Below are 26,057 nucleotides of genomic sequence, written 5' to 3' on the forward strand. Positions count from 1 at the left end.
AATTCTCTGGCTGGGTTCCAGAACAGCTTGTGCAAGGTCCCGCCAGTCCTGTGGTATAATCCTATTATATGTTGACCAAGAGTTTAACATTTGCTTTACATATGGGGAATGCATGCCATAAGATACTATTGCCTCCTTAAACCTTTTAAAATCCATCAGTTCAATTGGAGCCCAGATATTTTGTGTAGCCATTTGATCAGGCATCTGCTGTACGGTTACAGGATAAATTAAGGATGATTGTGTGAAAACAGGCTTTCTTTCTGTAACCTTATGATCCAAACTTGAACCAACTTCACTGTTAAAATTAACAGGTTTTTCTAAAGCTGTTATCCTGGCACTTAAATCGACTATCTTTTTAAATAGTAAAATGAGAATAAGCATGGTGATTAACTGCATAATTCCCATAATACTAATCTTTTCATATAGTTGTTCCATTGTCAGACTGCCTAAAATTTCAAACAAAACCCAATTTTCTTCCAATGTACACAGGAAACCCATTTTTTTAAATGTGGAAAAAATTTGTCTTTTAAATAGTTTCCTTTATGACTTACCAAATCTGCGTAGAACAGTAGAAATCCGAGCGAATTTCAAAACAGCCACCTAGAGTCCTAGGTGTAAATCCAGAGAGAGAGAGAGAGAGAGAGAGAGAGAGAGAGAGAGAGAGAGAGAGAGAGAGAACAGAGAGACAGAGAGAAAGCAAGAGAGAAAGCGAAAGTGAAAGTGAAAGTGAAAGTGAAAGCGAAGGGGTAGCCGGCTAAAGCTTAAAGCCAGCCACTTGTTCCCTCTGAGCCGAGTCAAGGCTTGGCTTTACAGCCAGGGGCCCTGTTTAGCAGGGCAGGCCTGAGCTGTTTGTAGCACTGGCTTTAAGCAAGCAGCTCACAGTCCGGCCTGAGCCCAAGCAGACCTGGGCTGGGGCTAGGGAGCCGGCTGCTCCGGCTAGGGAGCCGGCCCCAAGCAGTTTTTAATGGATTCTTGTCACGTTGGGCGCCAGATGTAGATGTAACCAATCGTATTGTTAAAATAAGAAACACAGAGCCAAGGTAAAAGAGAAAAGCCGAGAGGTCAGAGCTCAGAGATAAAATCTTACCTCCTGCAGTGCTCCTAGCTTCCCCGAGAGAGGGAGGTACTTCCTGTGTCCCTGTTTAAATAATCTTTCTGTTCTGCCTTCTCATTGGTTGTAAACCCAACCACATGACTGCCTCATCACTGCCTGTAAGTACCGCCCTCCAGGTCTTAAAGGCGTATGTCTCCAATACTGGCTGTATCCCTGAACACACAGAAATCTACCTAGCTCTTCTAACCACCACGCTCTTACTATGGCTCTAATAGCTCTGACCCCAGGGCAACTTTATTTATTAACATAAAATTAAAATAACGTTTCAGTACAAATAAAATATCACCACACGCTCACATCTGGATGTACAACCACCATGTAGGGAGAGATAACTGGGACTCTTTTCAAACCTCACAATCAACCACCCGTGACACACCTCCAACAAGGCCACACCTCCTAATCTTTCCCAAGCAGCTCCACCAACTGAGGCCAGCTATTCAAATATATGAGTCTATGGTGGGTTCATTCTCGTTCAAACTACCACAGGGCTCTCTATCCCTAAATGAAGAGCTACAGGCAATTAACCACTGCCGAGGGAGGGAGAATTAGTCTTCCCTGGGATGGGCCCCCTAATTAGTTATCCAATACCAAACTTTCATTTCTGAAATTATATACATATGAACAACATTAAACGGATTCAGCAGGTTGCATGTGTGTGTGTGTGTGTGTGTGTGTGTGTGTGTGTGTGTGTGTGTACATATCAATAATAATTAAAGAAAAAGAGGCCATAAATTTGAGAGGGAATGTGGGGGGATGTGGGAGGGATTGAAAGGAGGAGAGGAAGGGGATTATTTCTATTTAAAAAAATTGCAAACCCCAAAAGGTTTTGGCATATTCCTTACAAATAAAGTACAAATAAAGCTGGGCGGTGGTGGTGCCCGCCTTTAATCCCAGTACTTGGGAGGCAGGCAGATCTCTGTGAGTTTGAGGAACTACACAGAGAAACCCTGTCTCGAAAAACCAAAAAAAAAAAAAAAAAAAAAAAAAAATGAAAAGAAAAGAAAGTGCAAATAATTACTAACTGGACTTATTTCTCCATGTAAGATTGATAATCACCTATTACTTTCATGTGTGTGTGTCTTTGTGTGTGTGTGTGTGTGTGTGTGTGTGTGTGTGTGTGTGTGTGTGTGAGTGTGTGTGTGTGTGTGTGTGTGTGTGTATGTGCTGTATATATGTATACATGTGTGGTTCAGGAGGGTTGCCTGTGTCTGTGCATGTCAATGTGGATAGCAGAGGTCCAGGTTGTGTGTCTTTCTCTATAACTCTCCACCCTTTTTTTCTGAGGCAGATTCTCTCACTAAACCTGGGGCTCATTATTTTGGTTAGACTGTCTGAGCAGCAAGGCCCTGGGGTCCAAACTCAGGTGCTGCTGATAGCAAAGCAAACCATTTGACCATGGAGACTTCTCCCCATCCCAACCATAGCCTAACTACTTCTAAGAAATTAGAGAGCATGATGAATGGCTATTGAGTTATGGTTTCTGTTAGATCACATAATGTACATGATATTTGCTGAAAAATGGATTGGAACTGGGGATCATCATACTATGCAAATGTGCCAGATTCACAAAGATAAGTATTTTTACTTTCGTGTGCAGGCCTCAGATTTAATACACACATGGGTACGAAAATAGAAATAAAAAGGGGAGTTGGCAGGAGGAAGAGATCTTAAGGATGGGATGAAGGAAAAAACAAGAGAGGGGGAAAAGGAAAGACAAATACTGCTTATTCTCGTGTGTGGAACATATATGTAAATATATGTATTTGTTTATGTGGAAGTAGGAAGAGGACTTTGGGGAAGAGTGATGGAGCCATGGCATAGGAGACAAAGCATAATGATGGGGGACTGAATATGAGTGAAGTACAATTGTATACACACGTAAAAATGTCAAGGAATTCTTTTGCATGGTGACTTTTTACAAGTACCTGATATTTAACAATTTGAAATGGGTGCTTGCTTTTCCATAATATGTGCTTCAGTATTTATCTGATTCCATTAAAATATACGACAGATGGGCCTGGAAAGAGAACTTCCCTTTTCCCTGCACTTCCGTAACTGATTCCAGCCTATGCTTAGGCTCCGCACTCCCTTCATCACCATGGTATCGAAGCAGGCTTAGACCATAACATGGTGTCAGCCTGATTTGACACATACAGCCCAGAGCCGAGAGCCGGTAAGCATCACGCTCAGAACCATTTAGCCAATTAGAGCTGGGTGCTGCATTCACCTCCCTACCCCTTAGCCATGTTCTGAAATGATTAGCAGAAGGAAACAGCCAAGGAAAATAAATACTCCTCAGAAATATCTGACCAGGCCTGATCTTCACGTGAACATTCAGTCTCTCACGGGCAGCAGAAAAAGATGTCTGGGCCATAAAGAGCTGTATTTAGTTTATAATCTAGGGGTGTTTCCTCAAACAGACCTCTGCTCATTCTTGCTGACATTTTAGTGTACCTTCCCCATTTCTTTTTTTTTTTTTTTTTTTTTTTTTTTTTTTGCTTTTTTTTGAGACAGGGTTTCTCTGCATAGCTTTGCGCCTTCTCACTCGGTAGCCCAGCCTGGCCTCGAACTCACAGAGATCCACCTGGCTCTGCCTCCTGAGTGCTGGGATTAAAGGCGTGTGCCACCACCGCCCAGCTTCCCCATTTCTTGATGAGAAAAGAGCTGAGGCCTTTTCCTTTAAGTAACCCTTCCTCGGAGTCTCCAGTCACATCCCTTTTCCAGACGGAGATCTTCCTCAATCCTATAACTTGGGTCTTCCAGGCCTTATGTCTTCTCATCCAGGTATGTCCATTCTCTTAAGGCCCCACATCTCTGCTACCCACCTGACCATGGAGTAGGACTGAAACGAGTCCACAAACTCAACAGAATAACAAACGCCACTTTCTCTCCTCTTTCTCCCTGGCTCTCTGTCTCCCTGCAGCTAATTTTTATCACTGTCTCACTTTTCTACCAGGAAGAACTTTAGAAAATCTTTGCCGCCAAGAGACACCCCTTCCTTCTTGCCTGCCACATCCAAAACAAAGATTCTTAGAAAGTATAGGTGATGTAAAATGAATAAAAAAATTCTTAATTAAAAAAAAAAAAGAAAGTGTAGATGCAGAACTCGTAAGGGGCAGAATAAGTAAAAAGAGTTTTTAAAGTCGAATTCATTTCCTCTATAAGGTAGAATATAGTAGGAGGTGCTGATCAGTATTTATAAAACAGCATATAATTTAATATTTCTTAAAGTTAACCCACATTTTATAAGCAAGGGCCCCTTGTCAATGATTACTCTCAACAAAGTGATTCCCCAGAGACAGTAACCATTTATCTAGTGGCCTTTTGGGACATGTCAGTGCTAACAGTTCAGATACAGCTGATGACAAGAACCGAGGAGACTATGTGGGACTGAGAAAATGGGGATTAGAGTTGAAGGGAACATAAAGCCCACCAAATCTTGGCAAACTAGCATCTACCCCTTCAGTTTTGAGACTCCAAACGGGCATGTGGGTGCCCACTACCTGAAATAGTAAAGCTTCTGGTATCTCCAGAAAGAGAGAAGGGAAGTACCAGCTGTCCCACATACATGGTAACTGGATTCACTGTTACAGAGTACTTGGGCGGGGCTGGACATTTACCACAGTTTCAGGTCACATGCACGGGACAAGCCACAGACCGGATTAGCCCTGGATCCACTAAGTAAGCCCTTGGCTCCTGAGGCCGAGATCTTGAAACGTTAATACAATCAAAGCTCTCATAGAAAGTGGGATTGCGTGTCAGACTTCAAGCCAAGACCAACGAGAGCAAAGCTCTCTACTCAGAATGCCTGTGACCTTGACTTCTGCTGTGCTCTCAGAGAGAATGAGCCTTTGGCTCATGTATTTCTGGAGACAGAGGCCTTTAGTTGGTTTCCTGGGCATTCACAGTTTTTTGGGAAGGTCCTTACCTTACAGGCATTTCAACATTTTCGGGTCATTTGAATCCTCTGGGCCTACTGTCTTCACCAATGACCTTAGTGACTATGGTCGACAAGTGGAGATAGAATAATTGAAAAGCCCCCTTCCTTCACTTTCCATTCTATACACTGGGCACAATTACTGCCCCTGTCACCCCTCCACACACTCAAATTGAATTCATAGTGTAAGGGAAATATGTGACCCAAAGCCAGGGAGGCCATGTCACCAGAATGTAGAAAAAGCAGGACATGGCTCTGTGACCATCAGTTCTCCTATGTCCAAATTGAGAATAGTGGTAACTGCCCACATGAAATAAAAGATCCTTGACACTGTGAATGCAAGTGGCAAGTGGCAGCTCTCCTTGGCCATAACTGAGAACATCCAACCTGCCTCTACCCTGAACAGAGCTTTCTCGGTGGTTCTCAGCTCTGCGCTACGAAGGATATTGGGAAATCTCTCTCTCTCTCTCTCTCTCTCTCTCTCTCTCTCTCTCTCTCTCTCTCTCTCTCTCCTCTCTCTCTCTCTCTCTGTGATATGCTTGTGTGTACCGATGTGTTTGCCCATGTGTGCGTGTGTAGAGGCCAGAGGCTGGCATCAGGTGTCTTCCTGTATTGCCTTCTTCCTTATTTTCTCAGATAGGGTCTCACTGAATCTGGAACTCACCAGTCAGCTAGACTGGTTAGCCCAGAAGCCTTAGATTGTCCTATCCACACTTCCTGGTACTGTGATTACAGGGGCGTCACTACCTCTGGCTTTTTACTTGTGTGCTGAAGTTCCAAGCCCAGGTCTTTGATTACACAGGAAGTGATTTACCCATTCAGCCATATCCCCAATCTCTCTGGTTATTGTCATTGTTCCTCTGGCCTGCGGTTGGCAGAGACCAGGTACACTGCCGGACATCCTACAGGAAGTGCACAAGTGCAGCCCCCCCAACATGAAACATTCTACAATCAAAATGTCAACGATGCTGAGGCTGCACGTGCAGGCTGTAGAGTTCTAGACGAAAGGGATGTGAACTTGGCAACTGTCCCTCGGGAATCAGAACATTTCTCATACTTGCATCCGGGATCTCTGCTGCCACTGGAAGAGACAAAGTGAGTCTCTCGTGGAATCTAAACACATTCTGAGAAGCTAGAACCTTATTCTGAGCAGAGAAAATTTTACCCTTGAAACACAGATGCTTCAAGCCAGGCGGTGGTGGTGCATGCCTTTAATCCCATCATTCAGGAGGCCGAAGCGGGTGGATCTCTGTGAGTGTGAGGCCAGCTTGGTCTACAGAGTGAGTTCCAGGACAGTGAAGACTACACAGAGAACTCCTGTCTCAAAAAATGAAGAAAAAAAAAAGAAAAGAAAAAGAAAGAAAGAATGAGTATTTCTTTGTTACCCAAGAAAAATGTTTTTTGTTGTTGTTTTCGAGGCAGGGTTTCTCTGTGTAACAGCTCTGGCTGTCCTGGAACTCACTCTGTAGACCAGGCTGGCCTCAAACTCACAGAGATCCTCCCACCTCTGCCTCCCAAATGCTGGGATTAAAGGTGTGTGCCACCACACCCAGCTAAGAAAAATGTTTTGTTTTGTTTTTTAAACATTATTTATTACACTTTTGCCTGGAACTTGTGATCATATACCTTAGCCCCAAAATAGCTAAGATTTCATCATGTCATTGTTTGTTTGTTCAATTTAAATTTAGACAAGAATTCTAACCATTCAACTAGGCAGTTAAGTATACACTGAAGGGTCAAAGGCTGAGTTATGTTTATTTTAATTTTCACCCATGGCACAGCCTAAAAATATTTGGTTGGGTTGATATGATCTATGAAACCATTCCTTTTTTTTATGATACATAGGACCAAAAGAAGGGTCACTTATCAAATTCTATGTGCAGAGAGACTCCCTTCAAGCAAAAATAAAATGTCATTAAAAAGTACTATGTTCAGAATGCCTGAAATGTATGAATAAAATATGCCAGAAGTGAGCACTTGCATGCAAAATGGGGGGAATAAAGCTGCAGAATCTGAATACAGATACTTTGTGGCCACAGACGGTGTTAAGAATAACTGATTATTGAGTACTCAACCCTAGACAAGTCATTCATACTACCTCCTCTAAGGTTCAGGGCACATAGTAGGAGTGGAAAGAAGGTTAGAACCCAAAGATAGAGAGAACGGCTAGCTCTCTGAGGAGCTGTCTTTTGGGCGTGGCACAACCAACGTGGTCCTGACCCCACCGCAGCTGCGTCAGCCTGCGGAAGACCGAGCCTCTCAATAGTCAGTCATGGATGCGGAGGGACTCCCAGGGCCCTGCCCCTTCCTGCTGAACTGCTGGCTACTGATCGATTCCGAGAGACAGACAGAGACTGCCTTTGGTGAAGAAACCGATGCTGAACGACCAGGCTCCCAAAGAGGGCTCCAAACCCACAGTCACACAGATGGCCCCCGTTAAATTCAGCAAGTCACAAAACAATAAAAAGACAAGGGGTTTCTGGGGATGAGATGGGTGAGAAAGGGGAGTTGGGTGACAGGAATCAGAATGCACTATATTCATGTGTAAAATTGTCAAAGAACAAAATTAATAAGAGTTACAAAAAAAAAAAAAAAATGAAGGGAGATCAAAGGCATTTGGCTCCGAGGCTGCTCTTTCGGGCCTTGCCTCAATCATGTTTCCACCGCATTCCACTCCCTTGGATGAAGTCTCTTGGTGGATTGCTACCTCACTGCCCTAGCTAGGTTCTAGAACCCAGGGAAGGACCTGCGATTATTGGCACGTTTAGCAGTTTCTAGACTCCTCCTCCTCGGAGGGCGTGCCTTTGCAGGAGCGCATGCGTGTTCGGAGTCCTGACTCTACAGCCCTGCTTTCATTCCGCGTTTCAGACTTAGGGTGTTGAGTTGTGTTTGCCGTCTGGCATGGATTTTGCAAGAGGACTTTGGCTTCTTCCTGACTCGATGTTTTGTCCATCATAAATTCCAGTGAATACATTCTGAAGGAAGTTTGAGCCTCTTTCTTTAAAAAGTACTTCAGGATTCAGTCGGTTAAGAGTACATTGAAAATTGACTACAGTCACATTAACAACAGATGTGGTGATGTGTTTTCTTTGGAAAAATTTCCATTTGCAATGCAGGAAGTGTTTTCAGAAACCAGAGGCAAATGATAGACATGGTTTCTCAATAATTCAACATGTCCTAGTTTTTAAATATTCCCTCGTAGTCGTTTATTTCCAGGGGGAGTGAAGTCTTTGTGCCTAGAAGCCTGGGGCAGACCAGACAGCCAAGAGTTCCAACGGCTTCTCAGCCACCCTTTGAAACCGTGGTCCACTTTGATTGACCCCTCTTGGGGGAAAATGACCTTTGATTCTGATGTCAAATCTAGAAATTTCTCTTGCTTAGGCTTCTAGGACACTCCCACTTATGAGGAACTCTGACCCATGTGCCTTCTTGGCTTTTCTCTTTATTTAATGATTAGGGATGGAGACTATAGTAAATCTAAATGATTTCACAGGATTAAATATTGTCCTTTATTTTTAATCAGCTGTACATTGACTATTCACCAAATATTTTTTTTAAAAATACTTTTGAGATTATAATATAATTACATCACTCTCCTTTTCTCTTTCCTCCCTCAAAACTCTCCTGTTTATCTTACCTTTCTCTCATCCAAAAGCGTGGCCTCTTCTTTATTTAATTGTTGTTACATTTATATGTGTGTATGTCTGTGTGTATGTATATATCCATACCCATACTCGTAAATACGTAAGTACAACCTATTCATGCTGTATAATCTTACTTGTATGTATATGTTCTCAGGTCTCAAATACTTTTTGATATCTCAGGTATGCTCCAGCTCTGGGAGTTGATTCAGGCTGTGCCTCTACTCTGGCAGAGTCTATGGGAAATTCCTGATAACCACTAATCATGTGATAAGTACTGGAGTGGAAAAAATGATAAGGCATATGGAAGGAGCATTTCTTAATTCTGAGAAAAAGTCACAGTCTGGAGACCATTTGATTAAGCTTTACAGACAAAGAGAAATTAAACACACACACACACACACACACACACACACACACACACACACACACACACACACACACACGAAGGTGTATGAGCTGCTGCATCTGAACAGAAGGTGCCCGAATGATGGAGTTGCGTGGCAGGCAGTGGGCTCCTGACAGAGAATGGCTGCAGGGACCAGTGCAGAGCCAGTCCTGGCTCAAACACTGCTGAGAAGCCTGTGTTTTTATTGACTCTCAGTGAAATGTCACAGGCGTGCAACAGGGATTTTACAGACCAGACGGTTACTAGGTGAGATAGCAGAGCTGAGAGCCCAACGCTGCCAGTTCCAGAAAGATCTGTTTTTTATTAATCTGTAGTTATTATAGACAATCTGGAAAATAGAAGAAAGTAGTCAGTGTAGTGAAAAAGCTCGCTCATGGTTTCACTTCCCAGTAATATTTATTGTGAATTTCTTCTTGTAGTCTTTTCCTATGTAGAAGAAATACATGTAATATTTGATATAAATCTTAAATTTTAAATGTTAAATTTTAAATACATATGGTATTTTGGGCTTTGTGTTATCATTTGTTGTTTTTCTGGAACGTGATTCTGATGAATGGATTTATTGTCCTGTATGTATGTAATCTATTTTGAATGATTAACATATTCTACATTTTTGTTGTTAGCACTCTCCAATCAGCCTCTAGTTAATATTGTTGACTGTAATAATAATAATAACATCTGTGCTGTCGTGAGCTCACATGCTCTTCGATTCCACTGAAAAGGCGCAATAATAAGTCACTGGTTGAGATGGATGGAGACGCTGCTGCGTTTGCTACAGCGAAGTGAGAATAATTGTGTACTAACAGTTCAGAAAGGCTCCCTTTACAATCATGAGACCATACTAAAGTTGTTCGGATACTTAAAACGTTAAACAGCCAGAATTTAAGCACTGTCTTTCATCATAATTGACTAGAATATTCCATATCTAGCTCTGAAACTGTCACCTAAAATCCTTTGTTATTTATTCATTTATATTAAAACATCCATTTAAAATATAAACAAAAGTTAATAATTGTGTGCCTATTGTAACCAGTCAGGTAATGCATTCATACACTGATAGTTTTCTCCTTCCTTCCAATCTCACCTTTTGTTGTTGCCAAGATTTGGTTATTTACTGTGCATCTTTTCTAAGCCTCCTCAAGTTTTCATGCAGATTGGCAATTATGGAGAGTCCTGTTTACACATCAAAGGTATTGCAATCCTCCCTGAAATGGGTCATATGCAAACCCAGCTCAGTAACTCTCCTTTTGCATTCTATAAGCTATACACCGTGAAAACCCCTTATGGTCAATACATTATTTTTAGTTAATAACTGAAAAAACAATACACAATGTGGTATACTGTGCTTGGTTTAATTTTTGTAGCTCTCACTAGCAAAATTTTAATATGTTAGACGTATCTCCTTAGGTCTGTCCTTTTTTTTCTTACAGATTCATTTTCAAAAGCAGGAATGGTAGGTAGGTCAAAGGCTCCCCAAGCCTGTAACAGCACAGAAGCCAATGGTGTACAGAGGTCCCATTGCTTCCCAAGCTTTTCAATACAACGTGTTGTCCTGTGTTTGAAGTTTGAGCATGGCTTTGATGGAAATTTGCATACCTTTTGACATGAACTTTCAGTGAGGTTGGGTGTCTTTTCGTGCTTCACTTGTCTATTGCATTTCCGTATCTCAGGCTTGTCTTAGAAATGTCTAATTCTTGCCCATTTCACGGTTCAGATATGTGCATTCCCAGGTCCCCTCACATTTGTTTTCCTATGCAGATTTTAGGAGTAAAGAAAGGGCTTTTTCCTTGGACATACTCAGTAGCAGCCATCATGAGGGAATCTAGAGAAACATGAATGTTCAGAACTGATGGGCTGAAAGCTGGAAGATGGCTGTTTGTACCCTGACTGATGTTTTTCAGAGCTTCAAAACTCTGAGTGTTGCTGCCGGACAGTTTTGCTGTGCCCTCTGACCCTTGTCCCATCCTTGCCATTGCTTAAGAACCCGAGAGTTTCACAAAGCCCTGGGCCATCTGAGAAGGTCTTTCTTACTACCTGTTCCTGTCTTTAATCAGATCTTGGGAGCAGTTGCATTTTTATCCTGCTTCATGTTTACATGGGCTATCTTCCATTGCCAAGGGAACGATGTTATTGTTTTTCCTGAACTAGGTTGACCCCTCAATTAAAAGGTGAGTGAACATTCAAGGAATGACCTAGGATGGAATGTAGCCTGTCCTGAAGAACTGACCATGCCTAGGCTTGTCTCTGCCTCACTCCCTCAGGAATTGTAGCACATAAAAAGATACTCAGAGCCCATAGCCATAAGCTGGCCATCTTGGGAAAATTCACATCACCAAATATGTGAGTAGAAAGACCAATTCTGAAGTCTACTTTTGGTGGTTTGAAAAGGAAGAAGCTGGGAAGACAAGAAAGGATTTTTTAAAAAACAAAATAGGTGCTAGTTTTTATTAGTTTGAATTCCAAAGAATTTATTACTCTGGAGATTTTTGGACTATAAATAAGATCTTTGCCTGTGGTAAAATTTCAAGCTGGTTGTTGAATTCAGAGGTTTATTTTTCCTCGGGCTTGACTTCCCTTTCCAACTTCGATGAGGGATGGTTTGCTGTATAAAGACAAAGAGATGTGTCATGGAAGGGGTGTGCATGTGGTTTATGCATGTGTGTGAGTGCTGGTGTGCTTGCTCAGATGTGTGGATGCAGAGGCCAGAAGAGGAGGATGGGAGTCAGCTCCCTGGCTCCATGCCGCATTCCCTTGAGACAAGGTCTCTTGTTGAACCTAGAGCTAGGCTTGCAGCCAGCAATTCTGAATGAGCCTCCAGGCTCTACTCCCCACAGTGACAGGGTAACAGACACTTAGGCAGCCAAGCTCAAACTTTCACATGGGCCTAGAGATTGGAGTTTAGGCCCCATGCTTGCAGAGCAAGCACCCTTAGCCACTGAGCTACATCCCCAGCCCCAAGGGTGGGGTGTAGAGAGGAGGAAGATGATGTAAAGGCTTCCCTGGTTCATCTGTTCTGGGTTGCTCAGTACGCATCCCTGCAGTAGTTTATACATTTCCCCAGGCAATGTGAGGGTCATTCAGAAGGAATTTCCTGGAGTCTATCCGTCAGGAACATTAAATATTTTTTTGTTTTTCTATAGTCAGGTATTTACATTTTTAGTCATCAGCTTGTGGCTGTTGTGTTTTTATGACTTTATTTTGGGGCTGTTTTTGTCTGACTGATCATTTTATCCAGTGTGCTTCTATTTTTATGTGTGTCAAATGATGTCTTTCAAGACTAGCAAATAATCCCTTAAAACAAGAAAAAGATTTGAAATGCCTTAATCTTATCTTTGAAAGGTGGGAGAGTAGAGAAGCTGGGGTTTTTTGATAAATATTTTATAACATCTTTTAATGAAAACTGACTCACTGTGTCTTCCTGGTTCTGAGTGTGGTTGTTGAAACACTAACAGCGACAGGCAAGGTCATGTGACCTCATGTCAGGAATAAAAGCTAGGGTTCAAGAGCTCACACTGGTTGAGTCAAGTCGGCCCCACCAGAGTGAAGTCCAGAGGCAGTTCCTGGAAGAACACAGCATCACACATTCTCTGTAAGAAACTTAAGATCCTCTGTCCTCTGTTCTGGCTTTTTTTTTTTTTTTTTTTTTTTTAAAGAAAACTTGATTCCTCTGTACTTGTTCCCTTGACCTCATTGTAAAACAGTTTTGTTTTGTTTTCTTCTAATCTCAACAATATTCACAGTCAAGTAAAACTGATAGACTGACGTTGACATAAATAATAAGTGAGGGTTGAAAACCTAACACACCTCTGTCCTGAGAGATGCAATGATTCGAATGCAAATGGTCGCAGATAAATACCAGGATTCAACTTGTCAGGCTATTGGATAAGACCTTGCTGTGGCTGTCTTCTGTCACTTAATGAAACTAAAATTCCAGAGCCATCCATCATGTCGTGTTCAACCTTGTTCAGTTTCAATGTTTCTCATCTTACTTACCAGGAGCTTTCCCCAGGGTGAGGGAGTTTGGTGTTTGTTTTATATAGGGAAATGAGGGCACAAACTTGAACGGAATATTGATAGAATGAAAACCAGCCTGTGGCATCATGTAGCAACCCTAGATGGGCAAGATGCCCAGAGAGAAATTGTGATGATGGCGTCAGAGCTGAGAGTCTGGTGTGCACTTCCTGGCACTTCTTTATCACTTATTATCTGTCATCCTTGTCAATGACCGTCATGTTGGCTCTCGGCCTCGGTCATTTCATTGTCAAAATCACAGACACAAGACACCTGTGAGTATTATATTTGCAATTGAAAGTACATATGCTAATCCATGATGGCTAGTTAAGCTGTTCTAGAAATATTTGTTGAGTACCTACTATGAGCAAGGTAGGTAGTTACAACGAATAAGGTGTTTTGTAGTCAAAAGAGAAAAACACAATGAACCATGCGATGGAAATACAAATGTGACATGTCCAAATACTGTGAAGTCACCCTTTACTGTCCACAACTCCTGTCAGGTAACTTTGGCTGTCCGTTCGAGTCTTCATTTCACTGTATGCTTTGTTGTAAGTGAAGCATGCAGAACTTATCACGCGGTATTTGGTCAGCTAGACAGACCAGTCTCCATGGAAATTTGTTAGCAGACATTGCCACCCGCAAGCTCATCTCCTCTTCTCTGTGTGTCTTCAGATACCCATTGGAGCTCACCTCCAGCTTCGTTTATCTTAATCGTATGGCTTTTACAAGGAAGTGGGTATTTAGGATTTGTTTTAGTTGAGGATGTGAAGTAGGGGCTGTGATCGGTTGGTAGAGTGATTGCGTACATGAGGCCCTAGATGCGATCCCCAGCATCGTCCAAAGAGAGGGAGGAAGGAGGTGAGGGTGGAGAGGAGGGAAGGAGGGGGAGTTAAGGAGGGAGGGAGGGAGAGAGGGAAAGAGAGAGAAAAAAAAGAGGGAGAGGGAGAGAGAGAATGAGTGAAATATAGTTTTCAATTTGTGAACTAAAATTTCTGAACCTAGACAGCCACAGATGACAACTTGGACCAGAATACTGATTCTCTCTAATATGTAGTTAGCCTGGCAATCCTGACCTGGTGGGCAAGCTATTCTTGTGAAATCTGTGTCTTAATACGGTGACATGTTCTGTCCTTAGCCCAGGGAGATGATAATCCGAGGCGAGTCACTCTTGTGAACCTGGAAAGCATTTTCATACCCGTGTGGTGAGCAGGCCCTAGCTCTCACCCCAAATTCTCAGCAGTTTCAATGCTTTCCAGAGCATCCTATGGGCATAATGTGGACATAGAGACCAGGAAGCCTGTGTAAATGAGGCCAGTCCAGGTTCATTTTCTTATTCCTGTTCACATTTTGACCACAGACATAGTAGTTTAGGTTAACTGGCATCCAGGAACTTTTAACTGTTTTAAGTCCCTTGTATATCGGCTACTTTTTAGCTACAAGTGGCACTTGACTAACAATTTGGGACCATATACTTTTTGATCATCTTTGGTATTCCTTTGAAGTTTTTGATTTGAACTTTTAAACAGTTAAGAGTTAGTACACAGTTAACTGGAGAATTTTACATCAGTGATATGTTTCCTCTTGAAGTCAAAAGATAGTCCTTGTCCTCATCCATTTGGAATAATGAGATGTTGAAGGAAATAACTCCATATATTTGCTGATTTCAATCTGTAATAGCTTGTTCCTTTTACCTTTGGCCACAGTTGTGTTTACCTGTCACAGTAATCACCTCACTATTCGTATTGTCATCTATACATCATATATAAAAAAATGAGAAAGACAAAGTCTAACATTTTAATTTAATCTCTGCAACCTAAGAATTATCTTGAGACAAAATTATTGGTAAAATCCAAAAATCTTTGTTCATCTGATTGATATAATTGCAGGCTGATCATTATAGATATACTTTCTGGATTTAGTCACATTATTAAATGAAACCAAATATTACTTGAAAAGTAATATTAATAGCGGCAGTTCATGAATTCTTTGTATTTTTAGGAAGACAGTAAACATTAGGCAGTACCGGAAATATTTGCTTCTTAAGTTGATTATAATTGTAGTAATATTTATTATTGTGGGTCTTGGTACAATTTATAATGTAATTTGTAATATAGTTTATATTATATGTGTAGTATAATATATACATTAATGTATAGAGAAGGAAACAAGTCAGTATTTCGAGTCAAATTAAGTCACTTAACATGTGGTTATTCTAATGTTATTGGCAACTTGGTAGACTTCTTGGAAGAGAAACTGTGGAGGAAGTGGAAAAGGCTTTCAAAACTGACATGGTGGCATGAAACATTTAGGAGCAGATGAAACATTATTGACAAGCACTGTGTATGGCAGACAGCCTGGCTGGGATGAAGCTTCGGTGGGAGAAATGCTAGGCAGTCGGCAATGAATATCATTCACAGCTGGCCGTATGTGTGAGAACGTTCACATTTAGACTAAAACTATGGATGTCATCAGTGGGCTGTTTCTTGAACTGAATTGTGACATGATGGCAATATCTCAAAGCAATATCTCAAAATATTTACTTAAGTGTTGTAGAGATTGAGTCGTGCGGTAAGAATGCAAGGGGGAGATGAGATTTGGCTCAGACTTTAGCCGAGTGTGATGATAAGTGAGTCGTTGTCATAACAATGAAAATTAAAAAGGATAGAAACTATGATGGACAGCACAGCTCCAGCATCCAGAAGACTGGGGGCAGGGAGTAGGTTGATTTTCTTTTTTTTTTTAGATATTTGTTTATTTTTAAACAAATCCAATTTAGACAAGTTTGGGAGCTATAAGACCACCCTGAGCTCTACCCAGTGGGGAGGATTCTGCTGTCTAAGCTCCAGAACGTGAGATTCTATAAGGCCAGTCCCTGGGACAGGGAGGTGGGGGTTTAGATAGGAAAGGGAGATAACTTTATTCCTTTCCAGTCCCTGCATGAGATGTGTGGTCAGGTGAAGATACCATGAACTCTTTGACCTAGCAGCTAGCTTTTCATTCAAAACTCAAGTCCACTCTTCATGAAGTTGGGAAAAGCAACAAGCATTCTCAATTGGTGTCTGGGAAAATGAGAAAATACCATTTATCAAAGGGGATTCTCCAAAGATCTCTTACATTTCTTCAAACTATGCAAGCAGAGGCATTTCTGTTGTTGTTGTTGTTGTCTGTGTGTTCGTTTTTTCCTGGTTTGCCTTTTCAAGGATGAGAACAGTCTGGGAAGAGAGAGATAGTATCTTCTGGGGAAGCAGAAGCCGGCCCCACCTTCCATTCCACATAAAACAGACGGTGCTTTCTTTCCTCCAGAGCAAAGAGTGGGCAGCTTTGCTTAATGCCTGCTAAGAAGTGTTCTGATTGCCCGAGCTCAGGGCTCTTCAATGAACTCAAACCCACTGTGTGCACAGCGTCCTTCTGATATCACCCTCTACAGGACTTGCTGGCAAAGGAACTCTCCCTGAGTGTGATGTTCATAGTTCTCATTTAGCCATGAGTCACAGACTCAGGAGTTCGGGGTCTTCTGCCAGCAGCCTTGAAATTGTACCAGAGCAGCTTGTTAGCTGGGAGACTTGGTAAAATCTCAAAACTATTCAGTCACTGTGCCACCTGCCTACGGTGTTTCTGGGGAGGATGAGGCAAGACATGGAGCACACTTGGTACCTACCATGTAGTACCAAGTTGAAAACAAAACGTCTTTTTCTCTCATTCCCTTGAAAGCAATTGAACCACTTCTAACAATTCCTGCAGTTAACCTATGCAATTTTCATTGTATTTTCAGCCAGGGAGATTCTTCACCTAAGTTTTGATACACACACACACACACACACACACACACACACACACACACACACACACACACACAATTGGGCATGGTTCAGAGAAAGGACACCCTCCCTCTAAAGTTTAAGAACATAAATTATTGTTCTGTTTTCTTGTAATTGGTGGGCTGGTGTCCCTCACTAACTTTTCTCAAAGTCAGTAAGTTGTCATTAGAAAGCAACAAAGAGCAGCCTGATAGCAGTCCTTTGTGTATTTCAATAGGACGTCTATGTTTTTATAAGAGAAGAAAGAAACCCAGGAAAGAGAAAAGAGCTACCACCCCCTAGCACGCTGTAAGTAAGATGGCAGAAACTATCCTCCTAAGAGGGTCCAGAAACTCCTAGAAGGGACTGATGGAAGAGGAAGTTCACCTTTGTGATCTCTTGACATTCTGTAGTCACCTGTTGTCTCATTGCACACCTTCATGTGACATCCGGGTACGGATTTGCGGTTATTGGGTTCAGGGACATCTTGCCATCAGTGGATGAGGCTGTTGCTGGTAGCTATGGTCCCACTCCTACAATCTCTCTAGGACAGATCACCATGCTAGGCTAATATGGTGTGGGGTTTGGGTGGGGAAAGCATGTTTCTGCTCTTTAGGTTTGTATAGTTCAGAGAGGGGGACCAGACATGAAACCAAATAGACACAGCACGAGGGAGAAAGCACCCATGTCCTGAGAGTGGTGTAGGTGCTGTGTGATGAAGAGGCCCATGCTGACGACGCTGCCCAGAGAGTTTTATTTATTAATTCCCTATACAAAACTTTGGGCTGATAGAATCAGACATTACCTGCATCTAGCCAGTAGTTAGTTTCTTAGAAAAAGCACCCAATTTGTTTTAGTTCCTGGGCTTCAGGTTTAATCCTAAACGATTCCTGTCACCAACTTGAACACATAACAATCAATTGCCACTTAAGGTAAGATGACCCAAATTGAATCCTTGGTTCTGACTTGGCCTGTGTTATCAAGAGACCCCCACTGTGAATGGCCAGGCATGATAAGCCAAGACCTCACTCAAATATGGTGTAGAGGATGTCCTCATACTGTGTTTTAGAGCAAGGAAAGAACACGATTCCTAAGGACAAGTCCCATTTGTGTGGTCTGTATCAGTTTTCCCAAATACAGACTCCTCAGGAGACTCCCAAGAAACCTGTCCTGTAGACTCTGTCTCCTAAAGATTTCTGGTTGGTCTCTCAAGCAAGTCAGAATGGTTGTAAAAATATTTGCAGCAGCAGTTCTTCTGGATACATGAGTATCTTGGTTGCTTTACTTTTTTATTTTAAATAATTTATTTACTTTTATTTTATGTGCATTGGCATTTTGCCTGCATGTATGTCTGTGTGAGGGTGTCAGATCTTGGAGTCAGTTGTTAGCGGCCATGTGGGTGCTGGGAATTGAATCTGGGTCCTCTGGAAGAGCAGTTGGTGCTCTTAATCACTGAGCCGTTTCCCCAGCCCCTTGGTTGCTTTTCTACTGCTGTGAAGAGACACCATAACCAAGACAACTTAGAAAAAGAAAACATTTAACCTGGAGCTTGTATACAATTTCAGAGAGTGAGTCCATGACCATCACGGCAGGAAGAATGGTGGCAGGCAGGCAAGCAGGCATGTTACTGGAGCAGTAGCTTGGAGTTTACATCCTATCCATAATTTAGAGGCAGCAGAGAGAGACAGAAAAGAGATAGACAGAAACAGACAGAGACAAACTAGGAATGATCTGGGCTTCTAAAACCTCAAAGCCCAACCTACTAATATGTCTTCTCCAATTAGGCCACACCTTTTAATCCTTTCCAAACAGTTCCACTAACTGTGGACAACGTTTTCAAATATATGAGCTTATGGGGGCCATTCTCATTCTAATCACCACATTGGGGTTTCTATTATTCATGAGTAAGGTGTTTCCAGAGCTCCCTTCAGAATTCATGTGGCAACCACAGACCAATGACTGGTAACTGCAGCCCCCTGTGTCTTTGAAAGTTGAAATGAATCGAGCGGTGGTGGCGCACGCCTTTAATCCCAACACTCAGGAGGCAGAGGCAGGCGGATCTCTGTGAGTTCAAGACCATCCTGGTGTACAGAGTGAGTTCCAGGACAGGCTCCAAAGCTACACAGAGAAACCTTGTCTTGAAAATCAAAAAAAAAAAAAAGAAAAGAAAAGAAAAGAAAGAAAGAAAGAAAGAAAGAAAGAAAGAAAGAAAGAAAGAAAGAAAGAAAGAAAGAAAGAAAGGAAGAAAGGAAGAAAGAAAGAAAGGCCTGCTTCCCTAGGGATAGTGGGACAGGGTGATGACTTACTGCTGATCCCATGCAAAGTGGAAAGAGATAGACTCAGGGAGAATAAAGAAGGAAATTGGCATTTACTGTTCCTGGATAGTTTAAGCTAGCAGGCCATTTATATCAGACAAGACCTTAACATCTGTGAAAATGACTAGATGACTTCTCAAGGTTTGTGGAAAACTTGTTTGAAGAAACGAATAATTTGTCACCTATTTAATTAACTTAATTTGAGATCATGGCTAGGCATTGGCATTGTAGAGCTAAATATGGAAAAGAGTTCAAGTCATCTTCTTTTACCTGGATTCTGCAATGTTATGTCTCTGTTTAACTTGGTGTTGCTTTTTTTTTTTAAAGACATTTAGATGAGTTCAAATGAAAATGATGAAGTTTATTTTAAGGATGAAGAAAAAATTCAGACATTCAGAATCCAGACAATCAGGCCTCCCGGCAAGGAAGAGTAGGCACACCCAAGGAGAGGAAAAGCCTGCATAGAACTTAGTTCTCCCTAACGTTCTGTTCAAAGCACAGGATGCTGGGCAGCTCTGTGGGAGATTCCCACATGCATTCTACCATGGTGCTGGTACCCGAGTCAACTGTGTTTACCTGGCCTTTCCACTTCAGTTCAAAAGGCCAGGCGTGGATCACACAGGCTACTTCAACGTCCTTCCTAGTCCTTTAAGCGATGGCCAGGAAGGGCAGTGGCAAACGAATGAGGGTCAGAGGATGGAGCACAGTGTGATGGGTTAGGGCAGGAGTTCCCAACCTGTGGGTGGAGACCCCCAATGCCATTGGAGAACACAAATACTTACATTATGGTTCATAACCGTAGCAAAATCACAGTTATGAAGCAGCAATGAAAACGATTTTATGGTTGAGGGGTCACCACGACATGAGGAATTGTATTAAAGGGTCGCAGCATGAAGAAGATTGTGAACCACTGGTTCAGGGCATTCATTTAGTGAATTCATTCATTAAGCCCGCCATGTAGTAGTTTTGCTTAGGGATTTACATGTTAGTAGCTTATCTCCATCAAGAATTTTTTTTTAGTAACTTGACTCTGTTTTTACTCCCATAGCAACTGAACTTTATAATGATTCCAATCAAAAAAATAATATTGCTTTATTATAATGAAAGTGGAACTAATGTGCTTACTGATTATCATATTCCAGGCACTGAGCATTTGGCAAAACTGTAATCCTTTATAAACTACCCTTATGAATAACACTATTATCCATATATTCTGGATGAAAAGACAGGTTGAAGCCATTACAGTACAAAGTTGCAAAGGAGCTTGTTCTGCAAGCGGTCTGTTCCCTGGAGATAGACTTTTATCACATAGTCACTTAATAAACCATTAATTAAGATATTATGATGAAATCCTCAGACCCGCGCCAGTTCTCATCCATGAGTCATTAAAAGTCCAAAGAAAGATGTCTAAAAAAACAAAACAAACAGATGAATACATTGTTGTGATCTCCATGACTGGATTGGGAAATATCTGCTTTAAATACGTTGTAGGACCAATTGAGAACTTACGATATGGTCAGGTTTTAAGTGAGATGATTAAGAACGAGAAGAGAAAGTTATATATAAAAAAGATCAAGTTACAAAACACTGTGCTTTCATTCTTAGGAATACAGGTATGGCTTTAGATAGTTTGCCCTTTCTATCTGTGTGTTTCTTACAGAGTCAACCAACCGTGTGCTGGTTTGAAGGAGACTGTTCCCCATGGGCTGATGTATGTGAACACTTGGTCCCCCGTTTGGTGGCACTGTTTGGCTTAGGAGGTGTGGCCTTGTGGGAGGACTTGTGTCAGGGGAGGCTGGCTTTCAGAGTTTAAAGATCCCTGCCATTTCTAGTTTGCGCTCTCTGCTCCATGCTTGGGTTCAAGATGTGAGCTCTCAGCTTCTGCTCCCCGCAATTGTTCGTCTGCCATGGTGCTCCCGGATTCATATCTCCCTGGAACCATGAGTCTAAAGGAACCCATCTATATGTTACCTTGGTCACGTAGTTTCATCAGTACAACAGAAAAGTAAATAAGACAAACTGCATTTAAAATATTTTTAATTGTGCCGAACATGTAAAACTGCCCCCTTAATTATTCCCTAAACAATGCAATATAAAAACTTTATACATAATGTTACATTGTGTTTTATAAGTTAATTAGAGATTGAAATATCATGAGGAAGTGTCTTGGTTATATGCAAATACTAAGTCATTTTATATAAAATACTTTGTTATCTGAGGTCTTTGCTACATCATGGAGTCCTGGGACAAATCCTCCCACAAAGAATACCTCATTATTTCTGTGTGATTTTTTTAAGACTTAAAATATCAAAGATGTTAAGATAACTATCGTTTTATATATACTAAGAAAGATTTTAATGCTGCCAATTAAGACATTGCCAATTAAGAGGTACTCTGATATCTAAGTATGAAGGGAGAGTGTGTACACTGTATAGAGTGTGGGAAAGATATGGTGATATTATTGAAGATTTCTGGGAGGTAAGGTTCTGATTTATTTTTCCTGACTACTTATGTGTGTATGGAAATTCCCCACATGACCTTGTTTCCCTGCCCTGCTCTGACCCCAGTCTCAAAGGACAGAGTGAGTGGTCCTCAGCTTCAGAAAAACCAGTTTTAAAATCTCTTGGCATGCCCTGCATTAGGTTTCAAGCCTTGAATTCAGGATGTGAGGATGTAAGGCACCCATTGTACCACCCCTGGCATTTGAAGCCTCTGCCAGAACTCCAGGGCAACAGGAAACACAATACAGTGAGAGATTAGATAAGAGATACTAAGAGATGAAAGAAAAGCAGTTGAATGATGGAGGTCCATGAAAAATAATACTTCAGTCTGAGGGATAAGTTAAGTAAATATGCAGAGTGTAGGGTACTAATAAATAAACATACTTTATGTCTTTAATTTCCACACATCACTTTGTATTAGGGTTTGTGTGCATTTGAAGATAATCATAAATCCCATAGTAATGAGATTACCTCAATATTTTATCCCTTTGATAATAAACAGATATTTGAAGTTATTTTTAACCACATTTTATGAAGAAAATATAATTAAGTAATAAATATTACAGTATTAAATCTATTATTCAAGACATGGTAAGTCTTCATTTAAGCTGCTTTCTTGCATTCCTTCTTTTATTAAATCTTTTTGAAAGAATACACCTTTTCCCCCTTGCTTGGTTAGAGAGCTGGACCTATTTAACTCACTAATATAGTATAAGATTATTGTATATTTCAAAGAAATCTCCAACCCCCTAATCCTTGCTAACAATGTATGACTGATCCAAAAACGTAGTTTAATGATCATTTTGACGTATAGCTGTCTATAGAACTTCAACAAAGGTCATAAGTCATTACCAAATCCCCAGGGGTGGTTGGGAAGCTGTACTGAAAATATGCAGATGCCAATACGTACGTGATTTCCTTACAGTGTTAAGTGTATCACTTTAACCTAGAGTTCATCTCTTGATTTACACACTGATGGTTCCTATTTCAACAGGTACAGGGAAGCACTGGTGTATGGCCAATAGATCTCCTGAGGTTTACACAGTAGATGCTACTCCCTAGTACCATAGGACTGAGCAGTGGTGAGGTCACAGGTTTCTGTCATCATATACAGCTATTGATGAGGAAGGTTCATACAGGAATAGGATCCATTTGATAGTGAATTCAGCCTCTTTTCCTCCCCCTATCTCACACATGCTTTCTTGCTCTATTACCTTCACCCAAGGGATAATACTTTCAGAGGACCCTCTCCAGATGTGGGCCCTCTTGACTTTTGATTTTGCCTCTCCGGAACTGTAAGACATAAATCTCTGTCTTTATAAATGAATTAAGTCGGGTCTCTAATAGAGAAGTATAAAATACCGACAAGGATATATATAGGCTTTGGAGCTAGACTAACCTTAGGTTGGGCCAGTAACTTGGGACTGTGGACCAGCACAATAGCTCTTCACCTGGATCTGCATCAGTTTACATACGTGACTTAAGTGTGATATTTCAGACCTGTTTTTGATCTTGCGAAATCAGGCATATGGCCATTTGACTAGTGCTTCACAGTCTACTTGGATTCCAAAGATCTTACACGGCCGACAGAGTACTCCAGTTCTGCTCTCAAACTGAGAATTATTATTTGTTCTTCTATAAAACAATTATGTTAATGTTATTGCATACATAAGAGTATGTATGACTGTTTTTTTAAATTCTTTCAAGATTGTAGTCCCACCAGAAATGGATGAGTGTTCTCCTCACACCAGCTCCTCTCTCGGATGAGCTGTTCACTTGTTTTATTGATCTTGGTCACTGTGACTGGTGTAGGATGAAATCTCAAAGGATGTTAAACATTTTTTTAAGTGTTTCTCAGCCATTTGAGTTTCATCTTTTGAGGACTCTCTACTAAGGTCTTTACCAATGTTTTAATTGGCTTATTTGCTTTCTTGATGTCCCGTTTCTTGGGTTTTTATTTTGTTTTGTTTTATTGTTTTTGTTCTTTATATATTTTGGAAACTAGTCCTCTATCAGATGTGTAGTTGGTAAATGTCTTTTCCTGTGCTGTAGCCTGCCGCTTCCTATAAATGATGGTGTCTCTTGTCATACAGAAATTTTTCAGGTTCATGAAGTTCCATTTATTAATTGTTGATCTTAGTGCCTATGCTAATGATGTTCTGTTCGGAAAGTGTTTTCCTATGCCAATGAGTTCAAGGCTATCCCTTACTTTCTCTTCTGTCAGATTCAGTGTATCTGACCTAATGTTGAGGTTTTGATCCATTTGGAGTTGAGTTTTGTACAAGGTAGAAGACATGGATCTATTTGCATTTTTTTTAGATGCAGCCATCCAGTTTGACCAGCACCGTTTGCTGAAGATGCTGTCTTTTCTTCAGTGTGTGTTCCTGACTTCCTTGTCGAAAATCAGGTGTCCATAGGTGTGTGGACTTACAGCTAGGTCTTCAGTTCTATTCCATTGATCGATGTGTCTGTTTTTATGCCAGTAATATTGCTCTGAAGTGTAGTTTGAGATTAGGAATAGTGATACCTCCAGCAGTTCTTTGTTATTCTGATTTTTTTGCTATCCTGTGTGGTGTGGTGTGGTGTGGTGTTTGTGTGTGTGTGTGTGTGTGTGTGTGTGTGTGTGTGTGTGTGTGTGTGTGTTTTCACATGAAGCTGAAAATTGTCTTTTCAATTTCTGTAAAGAATTGTATTGGAATTTGGATGGGGATTGCACTGAATCTGTAGATTGCTTTTGATAAATTGGCCATTTTCACTATTATTCCTACTGATCCATGAACATAGTCATGATCTTTCCATTGTCTGATATCTTCCTTGATATTTTTTTTAAATGTCTTAAGATGGCAAACTTGCACAACCAAGATGGAAATCAGTGTGACAGTTCCTTAGGAACCCGGGAATAGCTCTACCTCAAGATCCAGCTATACCATCCTTGGGCATTTATCCACAGAATGTTTCTTCCTACTACAGAGACACTTGTTCACCCATGCCCATTGCTGCTCTATTTATAATAGTCAGAAACTGGAAACAATCTAGATATCTGTCAATGGGTGAATGGATAAAGAAAATGTGATACTTTTACACAGTGGAATATTACTGAGAGGTTAAAAAACAAAATTTTGAAATTTACAGGTAAATGGATAGAGCTAGAAAAAATACTGAATGAGGTGACACAGACCTTAAAATACAAATGTGGTATGTATTTGCTCATCTGTGGGTTTTAGCTGTTAAGTCATTGATAGACAGGCTTTAATCCATCTAACCACAGAGGTTATTATAGAGCAAGGGTGTGGGGGGTGGGTATGTCTCCTTAGGAAGAACAAATCAAATATATGATCATGGAGAGATGTGGGGAGGCAGGAATGGGAGGATTAAAGGAAAAGAGAGAGGGAAGGGGGAGTATGTGAGGGAATACAGGGGAGGACAGCTAAAGTGAAGGCTTGTTTGAGGGGTCAGATGGAAACCTACTATTCTTCAAATAAATGCACATGTGATTATTATTAAAATTATTCTTAAAATAAATTATTTTAAGAATATTAAAATATATTATTCTTAAAATGAATGCATATATGAAAGAAATCTAAGTGGACCAAATAACATGGAAGACAAAGGTCTAATTAGACATCTCTTGCCACCAAATGAAACCCTCCATGCTGGGAATGGGTTACAGCTAATTAAGTTATTGGCCAATAGGAACCCCTAAATATCCCAGGCTATTGCCTAGTCTATTAGTTGCTCCCCATAAGTTGATGGTAAGGCCCTATTGCTGAAGACAACACCTATAAAACTCATTGGACATAGAGAAGTACAGCTGGTGCCTACTTAGAGCCTTCATCCCCACTGACTAGTGTTCTTGGCACCCAAAGGCTCTCCACATACAGCTAGTGGGAAAGGTAATCATCAACCAGCTAGAAACACTGAGCCCTACAGTGGGGACCTGCCCTTTAGGATGATGTTGGTTGTAGCTCTGCAAACTGCCCTTATTATGTTGAAATATGTCCCTTGTATCCCTAGTCTCCCAGGACTTTTTATCATGAAGGAGTGTTGGATTTTATGAGAGGCCTTTTCTACATCTAATGGCATTTGGGTTTTTTCTTTCACTCTGTTTATGTAGTAGATTGCATTTATCAATTTATGTATGTTGGATATCCCTGCATCTCTGGGATAAAACCTACTTGATCATGGTGGGTGATCTTTTTGACGTGTTCTTGGACTTGCTTTGCAAGTATTTTGTTGGGAATTTTTGCATCTATGTTCATGAGGAAGATTGGTCTGTTATTCTCTTTGTTTGTTCTTTATGTGACTTAGGTATCAGGATAATTGTGGCCT

At 41.1% G+C, this 26,057-nt stretch overlaps 1 protein-coding gene across 7 annotated transcripts in view; it reads left to right on the top strand.

Moving 5' to 3' along the window:
• The window catches only part of Tpd52l1 (TPD52 like 1), a 110,067-nt gene that overhangs the window by 44,952 nt on the left and 39,058 nt on the right, over nucleotides 1-26,057 (top strand). Inside the window, exon 1 of one of the 7 annotated variants that reach the window (XM_076552534.1) lies at nucleotides 9,184-9,347. The exons of the other annotated variants lie outside the window; for them this stretch is intronic. The gene's annotated coding sequence lies outside the window, so the exon portion shown is untranslated. Of the gene's footprint in view, nucleotides 1-9,183; nucleotides 9,348-26,057 lie in introns of those variants that run through there. 7 annotated transcript variants of the gene reach the window in all.

This window comes from Peromyscus maniculatus, chromosome 16 (assembly GCF_049852395.1).
Source record: "Peromyscus maniculatus bairdii isolate BWxNUB_F1_BW_parent chromosome 16, HU_Pman_BW_mat_3.1, whole genome shotgun sequence".
Lineage (NCBI taxonomy): Eukaryota > Metazoa > Chordata > Mammalia > Rodentia > Cricetidae > Peromyscus > Peromyscus maniculatus.